Source organism: Alexandromys fortis, unplaced genomic scaffold (genome assembly GCF_014885135.2).
Source record: "Alexandromys fortis isolate MF-2015 unplaced genomic scaffold, M_Fortis_MF-2015_v1.1 scaffold_31, whole genome shotgun sequence".
Lineage (NCBI taxonomy): Eukaryota > Metazoa > Chordata > Mammalia > Rodentia > Cricetidae > Alexandromys > Alexandromys fortis.
This window is the reverse complement of record NW_026067974.1, coordinates 15,118,164-15,131,670: the sequence shown is the minus strand read 5'-3', so window position 1 is coordinate 15,131,670 and position 13,507 is coordinate 15,118,164. Positions and strand designations below refer to the sequence as shown.

The window sequence follows — 13,507 nt, the reverse complement described above, 5'->3', positions numbered from 1 at the left end:
TGGAAAATCTTGGGCCCAGGGAGACCGGATAACTGGTCCACAGTCAAGAAGATGGCGTATCAGAGACAGGAATCGGGGAGATATGGAAGAAATAGACCCAGGGACGGGCATGGTGGTACATGTCTTTAATCCCAGCACTCAGGAAGCAAAGGGTCTCTATGAGTTCAAGGTCAGCCTGGTCTACATAGAGAGACCCTGTCTCAAAAAAAAAAAAAGAAAAAGAAAAAAGAAGGAATGAAGGAAGGAAAGAAAGAAAGAAAGAAAGAAAGAAAGAAAGAAAGAAAGAAAGAAAGAAAGAAAAGAAACCCAGGCCTCTCTGTGAAGGGCGCCCTGCCTTATGAGGAGAGGTCCGTGTGAACACAGGCTAACTTCAGGCCCACTCCTCGCCCGTGTGTAGGCCCAGGTGCCTAGGATAACCTACTCCTCTGCTATCCAATATGGTAGTCACTGGCTCTTGCATTGTTTGCCCAGCTCCAGGGACAGACCTGATAGGGTAGTGAGGGAGTGAGGAAACAGAGACACACAGGGGTTGAGAGGTCGCTGAGAGAACTGGGCTCTCTGATGCAGAAACTGCACCACCTTGGAAGCCCTGCATGTTTATTATATAGAGTTGAACAGAGAGGCGGGGTTATTGCATCTGGTAAACAAGGAGATGGAGTTTATGGTCAACAGCTGGATCAAGGACACAGGTGAGAGCAGCCTGTAGGGGGAGTAGCCTCTGGAGGGAGCAGCCCATGGGAGGGAGAAGCTTCTGGAGAGGAGCGGCCTGTAAGGGGAGCAGCCTCTGGAGGGGAGCAGCCCATGGGGGAGCAACCTGCAGGGGAGAGCAGCCTCTGGAGGAGAGCAACCCATGGGGAAACAGCTTCTGGAGAGGAGCAGTCTCTGGAGGGGAACAGCCTCTGGAGGGGGAGCAACCTCTGAAGGGGAGCAGTCCTCTGGAAGGAAGAAGTTTCTGGAGGGGAGCAGCCATGGGGAGAGAGCAGCCTCTGGAGGGGAGCAGTCCTCAGGCTGTAATTTTTGGGGAGGATAATAGAGGACAGTTCTATCCTAGCGCACGCTATCAACATCCACAAGGGAAGGGGCTCAGGAGTGGGTCCTTAACATGGCTGTGCCCAAGTCAACAACACACATTCACTCAGGACTTAACATAGCCAAGGCTTCCTTCATTCCCCACAACTAGACACATGATTGAAATTTTCTTTTTTTTTTCTTTGATTTTCGAGACCGGGGTTCTCCTTTGGTTTTGGTTCCTGTCCTGGAACTAGCTCTTGTAGACCAGGCTGGTCTCGAACTCACAGAGATCCGCCTGCCTCTGCCTCCCGAGTGCTGGGATTAAAGGCGTGCGCCACCACCGCCCGGCCTTGAAATTTTCTTAAAAATTATTTATTTTGTGAATATGAGCATTTTACCTAAATGTATGAGTATATACCATATGTGTGTCTAGAGCTCAGAGAGACCAAAAGAGGGTTTTGGAACCCCTGGAACTGGAGTTATAGATGGTCCTGAACCACCATTTGGGTGCAGGGAGCTGAACCCAGGTCCTCAACAAGAGTGAGTGCTCTTAACCATTGAGCCATCTCTCTAGCCCCTGGCTATTGAAATATGAATGATTCAAATGAAATAAAATTTAAAATTCAGGTTTTTGGCCACAGTATGTCATATTTCAAGTGCTCAACAGCCCCTGTGAGCTGTGGTACCATACTGTACAAGGCAGATAGAAACCATTCCATTGCCAGGCAGTGGTGGCGCACGCCTTTAATCCCAGCACTCGGGAGGCAGAGGCAGGCGGATCTCTGTGAGTTCGAGACCAGCCTGGTCTACAAGAGCTGGTTCCAGGACAGGCTCCAAAACCACAGCGAAACCCTGTCTCGAAAAACCAAAAAAAAAAAAAAAAGAGAGAGAGAGAAAAAGAAGAAGAAAGAAAGGAACTTCTGTTGGAGCCCCAAGGAATAGGCCTGGAATCCTGGCTCTTGAGAGGTGGAGACAGGAGGATAAGGAGTCAAGTTCATCTTCAGCTACACAGTGAATTTAAAGCCAGCCTGACCTCTTTCCCACCCTCTCCCCAAAAACGAATAAATTCTCTTGGGCTCTGGTGGTCTAGCAGAAGCAGGATGCCCAAGGGACTACTTACTTATGGGGAAGGATACAGTTGGGAGAACCGAATGTATACCTTTTGCCTTGCTGTAAGGGCAGAGTCTACCTAGGTGGTTGGGAGGACTTCACAGTTAAGAATGACATTTGAAGCATGGGGACCTTGGGGGAGGGTTGAAGGGGGAAGAGTAGAGGCAGGGAGGGGAGCAGAGAAAAATGTAGAGCTCAATAAAAATCAATAAAAAATAAAAAAAGAATGACATTTGGTGGAATAATTGATAGGAAGGAGAATGGCGATTCTGGGGAAGACAGCACAGTGGCAGTGGCCTACTGGGAGAAGCACCACTTTTGACACGACCCCAATGAGGGGGTGGGGCTAACGAGGGATTGTGGGAATCTGAGTCTGGAAGGGGACAGGATTGGCAGGAAGGGCAAGATCAGCCACATCATCAGAGCCTCATGTTAGGAGCAAGGGCAAGAACTGGAAGGAAGCTGGGTGTGAAAGCTCACGTCTTTAATCCCAGGACTCGGGAAGCAGAGGCAGGAGGATTTCTGTGAGTTTGAAGCCTGCCTGGTCTACAGAGTGAGTCCCAGGACAGCCAAAACTGTTACACAGAAAAACCCTATCTGGAAAAAAAAAAAAAAAAAAAACAAGAACAAACAAACACACAAGAAAGAACTGGAAGGAAGAGGCTTAGCAAGATGGCTTAGCAGGTAAGGTCATTGTCATCGTCTGATGACCTGAGTACAATCCTTGTGGCCTACCTGGTGAAAGGGGAGAACTTGCTCCAACAGTTGTCTTCTGACCTCCACGTGTGCTCTGTGGCATGTACATCCCCCCCCCCTACACACACACACACACAGGCATGCACACGCACGTGCACTGTACAGGTAGGGAATTCAGAGGACAACTAGCCAGGAAGTCTGTACTCTCCCTCCACCACGCAGTACCTGGGATGTCAAACTCAAGTTGACAGGTTTGGTGGCAAGTGCCTTTGCCTGATGACATGGGCCTTAGGTCTCAGCTCTCAGGACGGAGAGGCAGGTGAATCTCTTGTGAGTTTAAGGCCAGCCTGATCTACAATGTGAGCTCCAGGACAACCAAGCTAAAGAGACTATGAATGTACTCAGCGGCAAAGCACTCGCTAGCATGTGCAAAGTCCTGAGTTCAAGACACTCCGGCCCCAAGTTCTGCAGACAAAAAGGTAAAAAAGCAATCCAAGCCAAGAATCTCCCAAAGTTAGAGATTTTATTCTGGTTTTTCCCAGCCAGAGCTAGCTAGAACCAGCAGTGTCCCCAGAGCACAGGGTAGAATGAGGGGCACAGGTGGCCGGAAAGGCAGAGTCCCTGCCGCTTCGGAACATTCCTTCCTAGGCTGCCGACATTTTCAAATCTGACAGCTGGAGTGACCAGGGACCCAAGCCAGCAGTGACTCACCCACGGGTCCCAGCGCTGTGGGGGAGGCCTGCCCTGCAGTGAGGGCCCGGTCGGCAGGTGGCACTGTTGAGTCGGCACTGGAAGAACCTGACTGAGCTCCACCGGGACCTGGAGGGGGTCAACCCTTGGGTTTTTCTTCCAGAACCCAGAGCCCCGGAGCGGTGAGTAACCTTGCTCATCCTCACCCGGACCTGGCTTCTGGTCCTCAGCTTTCCTAAGCCTTCGCTCCCTACCGTGGATGCCCCAAGGCCACCAACCCCTCACATGATCCCAAAGGAGGACAGGAGGTGTCGTGGGCAGGCTTCATTCAACTAGGGCCCTAGAGCCGAAGCAGCAAATTAATCTTCCCTTTCCCTCCTCTCTAGCCTCCCACTCTCTCCTCCCCTCCCTCCTCCCTCCTTCTTCCTCCTTTCCCTCCTCCTGGGCGGCTCTATTTAGTAGTTCAAAACAAACAATGTTTTCAGCCCATCCCACGCCTGCCCTGCTGGGGCCTATTCAGAGTTTTAAGCCCTGGACTCCAGTTCCTTCTGCGGGATCCAGGGGGCAGGGTAGAGATGCGGAAAGGTTGACAGAAAGGTCTAGGTGCTGGGGTGGAGGAGGGGCTGGCAATGCCCTCAGCCTTCTGCAGTCTCCAGAGCAGGGACTTTTCGGTCCAATTCTCCTCTGGTGAAGGGGACTAAGTCCACCCACCCCTGGCCTCCAGGAAGGACTGGCCGTTCAGCGCCTTCCACACCCCTCCGGGTTTCCCTCTGGACATTTACGGTATGCAAACAAGCCCCACAGATCTTGATCGGGACCATCAGAGGTGCCAATATCATAAGGTGACTTGTCCAAAGGTCCAACTCCAACCTGTGCTTTTCAGCAGCACCTCAACATAGCAGGGCTCTTCGTTCCTCTTTGTACACCTGGAATAAAGTTCCCTTTACTGAGTCTGTCTCACCAGTTCCAGTGTTTGTCTTCCTGGGACCGCGCTTCTACCAGACTGGGGGACCGGAAGGTCAGAGCCCTGCAATAGTCTCACAGCGTGTTCTTAAATTCTTTTTTGTTGTCTTGTTTTGCTTTTTTTTTTGAGACAGAGTTTTGTTGTATAGCCCTGGCTGTCCTGAAACTCATTCTGTAGACCAGGCTGTAGAGATTCCCCTGCCTCTGCCACTGCCTCTGGGATTAAATGTATGCACCACCATGGCCTGGCTCTTAAAGAAATTCTTTAGGTGGCAGACTCAGTCCTTAGCATCTAGGAGGCTCCTGAGCAGGGGAGGGAAGGAGAATGGAGAGAGGTGGTAAGGGGGAAGGAGAAAGAGATTATTTTTGACTTCTTCAGAGTCAATTTCTCACATACAAAACACATTTAACACAAACACACTGGGGCATGGTAACCCTGGTTGTGTGAGTCTTTAATCTCAGCGCCCTGGAGGCAGAGACGGGCAGATCTTTGTGAGTTCAAGGCCAGCCTGGTCTAGTGAATTCTAGGCCAGTCAGAGTAACACTCTGATAAAACAAACAAGGAAAACCCAGGTAACAGCAGCCCCTTCCCAAGGGAGCTGACATGAGGGTAAAATAAAAGATGTATGATCTTGGCCGGGCAGTGATGGTGCACGGCTTTAATCCCAGCACTCAGGAGGTAGAGGCAGGCGAATCTCAGTGAGTTCCAGGACAGCCAGGGCTACACAGAGAAACCCTGTCTCCTGTCTTGAGAAAAACCTAACAATAAAAAAAAAAAATGCATCATAAGCATTTAAACAATACTTTTCACTTGTTTTTTGATTTTGGAGTTTTTGTTTGGGTTTTGGTTGCTCTGAGACAAGGTCTCACCCTGTCTAAGCTACCTTCAAACCACTATGTAGCTAAGGCTGGCCTCTGACTTCCGATCCTCCTGCCTCCACTAGCCTAGGAAGTGCTGGGATACTGGGCCTGCAACATTGCACCTGGCTTCCCAACAAATTTAATTTTTAAAAGGTAAGGAAAACAAGTAGCCAGGCAAGGTGTGGGCAGAATATGCCTGTAATCTCAACATTTAGGCAAGAAGATAGAGAGTTCAAAGCCAGCCTGAACCACATAGCAAAATGAAGTCTTGTGGATTTTGTTGTTTGCATTTTTGTTATTTGTGTTGAAACAGGATCTCACTCTAGCCCTGGCTGGCCTGAGACTACCATGTAGACCAGGCTGGCCTCAGAGATCTGCCTACATCAACTCCCCAAGTGCTGGGAATAAAGGTGTGTACAACCACGCCTGCATTTCTAATGTTTGATTTATTATGACTGTGTATGTACGTGGTACGCATGTGAACGTGTGTGCACGCACGCCAGGCCCGTGTGTGGAGGCCAGAGGACAGCTTTGTGGGTTCACATCTCTCCTTCCACGTAAGCCGTCAGGCGGGAAAGCAGGGCCAGCGCCTTATCTCATGAGTCATCTCACTGGCCCCATGGCTGTGGTTTGAGGGTGGCATGTCCGCAGAGGCTCATGTGTGGAAGGCCTGGGTCCCCACTGGTGGGTGCTTCTGGAATTGGTAGCAGCTTTAAGAGGTGAATTCTAGCTACGGCAAGCCGGTTACTAGGTGTGTGTGTGTGTTTTTTTTTTTTTTAAAGATTTATTTATTTATTATGTATACAACATTCCTTCCATGTATGCTTGCATGCCAGAAGAGGGCACCAGATCTCACCATAGATGGCTGTGAGCCACCATGTGGTCGCCGGGAACCGAACCCAGGACCTCTGGAAGATCAGTCAGTGCTCCAAACCTCTGAGCCATCTCTCCAGCCCTAGGTGTGTGTTTTGAAGATTATGCCCGAGCTTGCTTTCTGATGCAGCCTCCTCCTCCTCCTCTTCCACCACCACCCAGCACCTCAATGTTCTGCTCCCCCTTGGCCCAGAATCAACAGAGCCAAATGGACTGAGATCTCTGGAACCATGAGCCAAAATAAAGACTTCTGCCCTTTAAGTTGTTTTTCCTGGGTATTTGTCACAGAGCCAAAATAACGAGCACAGGAGGAAACAATGACAACCACAAGGACAGCCAGAGATGTAACTCAGTGGCAGAGTGCTTGCCTCGCGTGCCTAACCCTGGGCTCGATTCCCACCGCGGCATAAACTAGGCATGGTAGGTAGCACACAGTAGTGTGTTATGGTAGATCACATGCCTGTTATCCCGGCACGTGGAAGGCAGAAGAAGGAAGATCAAAATTTCAAGTCTTCCTTAGCTCCTTAGGAAGTTCCAGGCCAGCCTGAGCTACAAGAGATTCTGTCTCATCCATTAATTAAATGTTGGGTAGGTGTGGTAGCCCATGCCTTTAGGTCCAGCACTCAAGAGGCAGAGGCTAGAGGATCTCGGAGTGGCAGGCCAGCCAGGGCTGCAGAGTGAAGGGGGAGGTGTGGGGCATGGGGGTCTGGAGAGATGACTCAGCAATTAAGAGCACTTAGCTATTCTTAGAATTTGGATCCCAGCCCCCACATCTGGCAGCTCACAACTGCCTGTCACTCCAAGGGATCTAACTCTCTCTGACACCTGAAAGTACCTGCACGTACATGCTACACACAAACTCATGAAGACACATAAATAAAAAAATATTTTTTAAGTCTAGCATACAGAGATCTGAGTTTGAGCTTTAGGAGAGATTGAAAAATGGACGGTAGGGGATAGAGAAAAGGAAAAGGATAAAAAAAAAAAAGAAAGTCAATCCCCATAAGAATAGCTAAATTTCCAGGCGATGATGGTGCACACCTTTAATCCCAGCACTCAGGGAGGCAGAGGTGGGTGGACCTCTGTGAATTCAAGACCGGCCTGGTCTACAAAGGAGTTCCAAGACAGGCTCCAAAACTACAGAGAAACCCTGTGGGTGGGGGGGGGGGGCTAGTACCTTCTTCTGACTTCCATGGGCATGTGGTTCACACATACATACATGCAAACAAAACATTCATACACATAAAATAAATATCTTTTTTTAAAAGAAAGAAAAAAGCAGACAGCACCAAGTTTTGTTTAGGATGAGAAGCAAAGAGTTCTCATACTCATCCAGGCAGTGGCGCACGCCTTTGATCCCAGCACTTCGGAGGCAGAGATGAGAGAGAGAGAGAGAGAGAGAGAGAGAGAGAGAGAGAGAGAGAGAGAGAGAGAGAGAGAGGTGAGAGAGAGAAAGGTGAGAGAGAGAAAGGTGAGAGAGAGGTGGGAAGGGTCAGACAGGTGGACATGGTAGCTCAAGACTATAATTCTGGTCTAGGAATGCTGAAGGAGGAAATTTTGAGACCAGTTTAGGCTACAAAATGGGATCCTTGCTTTATAAAAAAAAAAAAAAAAGTAAGATTTACTCCTGTCTCCTTAAGGAAGACTACCTTCAGAAGTACTCTGTATGTGTGTGTGTATGCATACATGTGAGTGCATGTAAGACCAGAGACTGACATCAAGTGTCAATCTCTCCCCACCTTGGTTTTTGAGATAGGGTCTCTCATGGAACCTGGCGCTCACCACTTGGGCTGCATTGGCTGTCTAAATGTCCCAGATCCTTCTGTCCTTGCTTCTCTATGCTGCCAAGTCTGTCCCTTTATTGGGTGCTGGGGGTGCAAGCTCAGGTCTCCATGCTTATATGACAAGCATGTCACCTCCTGACCCATCTCCTCATCCCCCACAATGCATCTGAAGAAGGTGTGCCGGACAAACCCATAATCCCAGCCCTCAAGAGGCTAAATCAGGATTGCTTCAAACTCCAGGCTCTGTCTCAAAACAGTCAATCCTCACCATGCCTGCAGCAGGACCTGAGTTTGATCCCCAACACCCTACCCTAGCAGGCTGTGGTGGTGTGTGTTTGTAATCCCAATTCTGGGAAGACAGAGGCAGGTGGGCTCTGGAGCTTGCTGGCTAGCCAGCCAAGCCTACTTGGAGAACTCAGGCCAACAACGTGAGAGACCCTGTCTCAGAAAGCAAGGTGTGGGGGAGAGATGGTGACTCAGCGGTTGAAAGAGTGTACCATGCTTGCAGAGGACCAGGGTTTGGCTTCTAGCATCCACACCAGGCAGCCCATTAACTGCCCTTAAATACCTGCAGGCGATCAAATGCCTCTTACTTCTGCAGGCACCTGTATATACACTCACACCAAAAAGAAAAAAAAAAAGGAAATCTTAAAACCCCAAAACCGAAAGTGAATAGTCTGGAATGACACCTGCAGTTGACTTCTAATCTCTAAATACATGTGTGTATGCACACAAACATACTTAAAAATAAAGCAAGAAAACCATTTGAATTCCTTGTGTACATTTTAGCACCTTCTTTCCTATTAAAATAAAACCCATTCTGTATTTGGAATTTTGTGCACACATGGCACATCATTCATATATTCATTTTTTTTGTTTTTTTGTCTTTTTTTTTCCCCCTCGAGACAGGGTTTCTCTGTAGCTTTCTCTGGAACTAGCTCTTGTAGACCAGGCTGGCCTCGAACTCACAGAGATCCGCCTGCCTCTGCCTCCCGAGTGCTGGGATTAAAGGTGTACGCCACCACCGCCCGGCGTGTGAGCTGCAGTCTTTTTTTTTTTTTTTTTTTTTTTTTTCCTGGACAGGGTTTCTCCTTGGTTTTGGAGCCTGTCCTGGAACTAGCTCTGGTAGACCAGGCTGGTCTCGAACTCACAGAGATCCGCCTGCCTCTGCCTCTGCTAGGATTAAAGGCGTGCGCCACCACCGCCCGGCTGTGAGCTGCAGTCTTATACTTATCATGGGAAATGCTTGACCCACTGAGCCATCTCCCAAGAGGCGCACACCACACACACACACACATACACACACACACCCTCTCTTTGTTAGAAGCCTTGAGCTTGCAATGCTTCTGCCTCAGTTTCCTGAGTAACTGAGATTACAGGTCTATAATACCATGCTAGCTAAATTTCTTTAATTATGATAATATATTAATCAGACAAATATCAAGTATTCAGAAAAACAAGATGAGCACAATGGTAAGAACCATTTAGCACCAAGAGATAAAGCTACTAAAGCTAGCATGTCTAGATCCCAGCACCTACACAGGGGAATCATGAGTTCAAGGACAGCCTGGGGCTGCATAATGGGGTCCAGTCTCAAAACACTAAGTTGCTAGGTGTGGTGACACACACCATCAGTCCTAGTACTGGAGAGGCAGAGGCAATTCCTATGAGTTCGAGGCTGGCCTGATCTGTATAGGGAGTTCTAGCCCAGATGGAGACTCTTTTTCAAAAAACAAAACAATAGCCCCCCACACACACACACACACAATCCTCACCAAATCCCCCTCCCCCTCATAAGACATATTATCTATATGATACATGTAACCTGATTCCTTGTGTGTGCCGTGTATATATGGTGAGGTGTCTGCGCAAGTGTGCACAAATGCATGTTGAGGCCAGAGGTCAATCTCAGATGTCATTCCCATGGTATTACCTACCTTATTTTTTAAGGCAGGGTCTTGGAACTGGCCTGGGACTCGCTAGAAGGTTAGGCTGCCTAACTACAGAGTCCCAGGGATCCACCTGTCTCCATCTCCCCAGTGCTGGGGTTACAAGCACAAATCACCATGCCTGGCTTTAATTTATGTATTTATTATTATTAGTGTGTGTTCTGTGTGTGCACATATACCCACAAAGGACAACTTTTCACTGTAAATACCTTGTTGACCAAGCTGTCTTCCCAGTTCCAGCTCCCCTGCTTTATTTTTATTTATTTTTTTTAAAGATTTATTTATTATGTACACAGTGTTCAGCCTCCATGTATGCCTGCAAGCCAGAAGAGGGCACCATATCTCATTACAGATGGTTGTGAGCCACCATGTGGTTGCTGGGAATTGAACTCAGCACCTCCGGAAGAACAGTCAGTGTTCTTAACCTCTGAGCCATCTCTCCAGCCCCTGCTTTATTATTTGAGACCCTGCCTCATGTATCCCAGGCTGCCAGGGAACTCTCTAAGAAGCTGAGGATGGCCTTGAACTCCTGATCATCTTCAGCCTCCTGAGTGAGGGGCTCATAGGTATCTGTCACCAAGCCAGGTTGTAACTGGATTCTTTTGTCTCTTTATGGGACAGAAATAGAAGCTCTCTGAGACACAAGCTCATGAAAATGGGGCATCGCATAGATTTGCATGCTGCAAGAGATAGATGCAAGGAGCAGGCTTCAGCACACCAGAGAAGCCACTAATTACAGGCACATTTTGTCTGCTCTTGGGCCCCAAGTGGGATGCAGCCTCTGAGAAAAGCACTCCCCAGCACTCAGAACCCAGCCAAGCGTGGCCAGCTCTGAGAGCGGCTTCCAGGAACATTAATGGCAGCTGTCTAAACTGCAGGCGGCGAAGAAACTGCCTGCAAGGCGTGCTGCAGCCTCCCGGCTTTGTGGGTCTTGCTTCTGGGGAGGAGAAGAGAATTGGGCCTTACTTCTGGAGCAACTGATGATTTGCTGAGCTGCAAAGCGAGCCCTTGGAGGGTTGCGAACCAGCGCCTCTGCCAGCGGAAGATGCGGGAAGGCCACCATGGTACAGTGGTCTGTAGAGTGGATCTTCCGCCCTCACTGACAGGCATGAAGGTGAGGTCTGCACTGGGTAACCTGAGGAGGGCAGAGGTGTAAGTTCCCAGCGCTGATAAAATTACAATGAGCTGGAGCACCCAAGCTGACCTTCAGTAATCCCGTCCTCCTGCCACCAGCAACCTCCCTACCAGGCAGGCTGAAATCAAGGGAAGGGTTCCTTGTTCACTTGTTTATCGATCTAATATTTAAAATAAACCTATCTGTAGCCGTGCACGGGTAGGTAGTCCATGCCTGGTGGGTGGTCCATGCCTGGCGGTCCAGTTCAGGCAGAGTGGAGGCAAGATGTCATCTTTTGACACACAGCAAATTTGAGACCAGCCTTGGATACCAGAGAACTTGTCTCAAAAGTCTATTTGTGGAGCACTGGTGGTGTGCAAGCCTTTAATCCCAGCACTCTGGAGGCAGAAGCAAGTGAATCCCTGAGTTTGAGGGCAGCCTGGTCTGCAGAGAGAGTTCCAGGACAGCCAGGACTATACAGGGAAACCTGTTCTCAGCCACCTCCCACCCCCACAAAAAATGTTAACAAAAACAAAATAAAGTCTATTTGTTGGCCAATGAGATAGCTGAGTGGGTAAAGGTGCTTGTTGTCAAGGCTGACCAAATCAGATTCTCAGTACTCACAGTAGCAGTGACTTGTCTCCGGCTTGTCCTCTGACCTCATGTGCATGCAGTGACACAAACAAGTAAACCAAAACTTGTAAAGATTTATTATTTCATTGTGTGTATGGGGGGTGTGGCCACAGAAGCCAGAGAAGGATGTTGGATCCCCTGGGGTTAGAGTTACAGATAACTTTGAACCACCCAATATGGGGGCTGGAACCTGAATTTGGGCCGTCTGGAAGAGAAACTAGTATTCTTTGTTTTTAAATATTTATTTATTATGTATACAATATTCTGTCTGTGTGTATGCCTGCAGGCCAGAAGAGGGCACCAGACCCCATTACAGATGGCTGTGAGCCACCATGTGGTTGCTGGGAATTGAACTCAGGACCTTTGGAAGAGCAGGCAGCGCTGCTCTTAACCTCTGAGCCATCTCTCTAGCTCCCAGAAGCTAGTATTCTTAAGCACTGAGCCATCTTGAAAAAAATTTTTGGGCGGTGGTGGTGCATGCCTTTAATCCCAGCACTCAGGAGGCAGAGGCAGGTGAATCTCTGTGAGTTCAGAGCCAGTCTGGTCTACAAGAGCTAGTTCCAAGACAGGCTCCAAAGCTACAGAGAAACTGAAACCAAAAAAACCTGTCTCAAAAAAAAAAACCCATATATATATATATGTGTGTGTGTGTGTGTGTGTGTGTGTATTTATATATATACACTCTATCTGTATCAGTCCCTATGTAAGACACTGGAACAAAAAGCACTAAGGGAGGGATTTTATACTCAGGATTCCAGTCAGGTGGACAGATCATTAAGATTCAAGCCATCCAGGCAACAATGAAGGGAAATACCAGCAGACCCCTGAGGAGGGTAGGTTGATGCTCATCTACTTCCATATCATAGTCCATTTGGCCCCATGACAAAACGCCACAGGCTAATTCACAAAATACAAACAGATGTAGCCAGACGTGGTGGCACACACCTATAAACCCAGCACTTGGAAACTGAGGCAGGAAAAAGGAGAGTTGTTCTTAATCTCACCCCCCCCCCCAATCCCATTCAGACTGATGGGTTGAGAGAGCCCTTCAGTCTGCGCCCCTGTGATGTAAGCCTCATTCGCTGGGTCCCAGTGGCGTGAGAGTCTAGTGCATAGTCAGGCCTGGCTGGAGTCTGTGATCTCAGTGCTCAGAATGATGAGGCAGAAGGATCTGGAGTTCTAGGCCAAGGCTACAGAAATGGCTCTGTGGGTAAGAGTGCATATAGCTCCCATACAGGACCTGAGGGCTCAGCGCCACATAAGGCCTTGGGGGACAATCCCCGCACCAAACCAGACGCAGACGTGACCCTCTGCGGGAATCATGCCCAGGCTTGACTGGTTGTTGCAAAGCAGAGGGACTGGAGAGAGACACACCGGGTGCGCGCCACTGTGAAGTGAAGAGCTGGCCGCTCAGCCCCGTGAGCCTAGACTGCCTCAGCTCTTACGAGCCACTTGTTGGACTACTCGCTCTTCAGCTCCTTCCTCTTTTAGTTTCACAGCCCAGGTTGGTTCAATGAAGGTGAGGCCTGCACCGGGTAACCTAAGAAACGCAGAGCTGTAACCTTCCTGAGTGCTGATAAAATTTATTGGTTCAATTCACAACAGAGGCAGTAACTAAGGGTGACCTTGATTTCTTTATCCTCAGGACTCTACCTCCAAAATCCTGAGATTACAGACAGAGGCACCGTGATGACTTCAATACATACAGTCTGTCTGTGGGGATCAAATGGCAAAACGAAAACACAGCTTATCCTGGTTGGCATCTAGCAAGGGCTGGATATTGCTACTTGTTGCCTGAAGTACAACTTATTCCTCATGGGTCC

The 13,507-nt window shown here is 48.8% G+C and overlaps 1 long non-coding RNA gene across 1 annotated transcript; it reads left to right on the top strand.

The window, feature by feature from the left end:
* Positions 1–3,581: 3,581 nt before the first annotated feature.
* Positions 3,582–6,453, top strand: LOC126510412 (uncharacterized). Its single transcript, XR_007594380.1, has 3 exons — positions 3,582–3,689; positions 5,645–5,741; positions 6,168–6,453. It is a non-coding gene; the product is annotated as an uncharacterized lncRNA (long non-coding RNA).
* Positions 6,454–13,507: the final 7,054 nt, after the last annotated feature.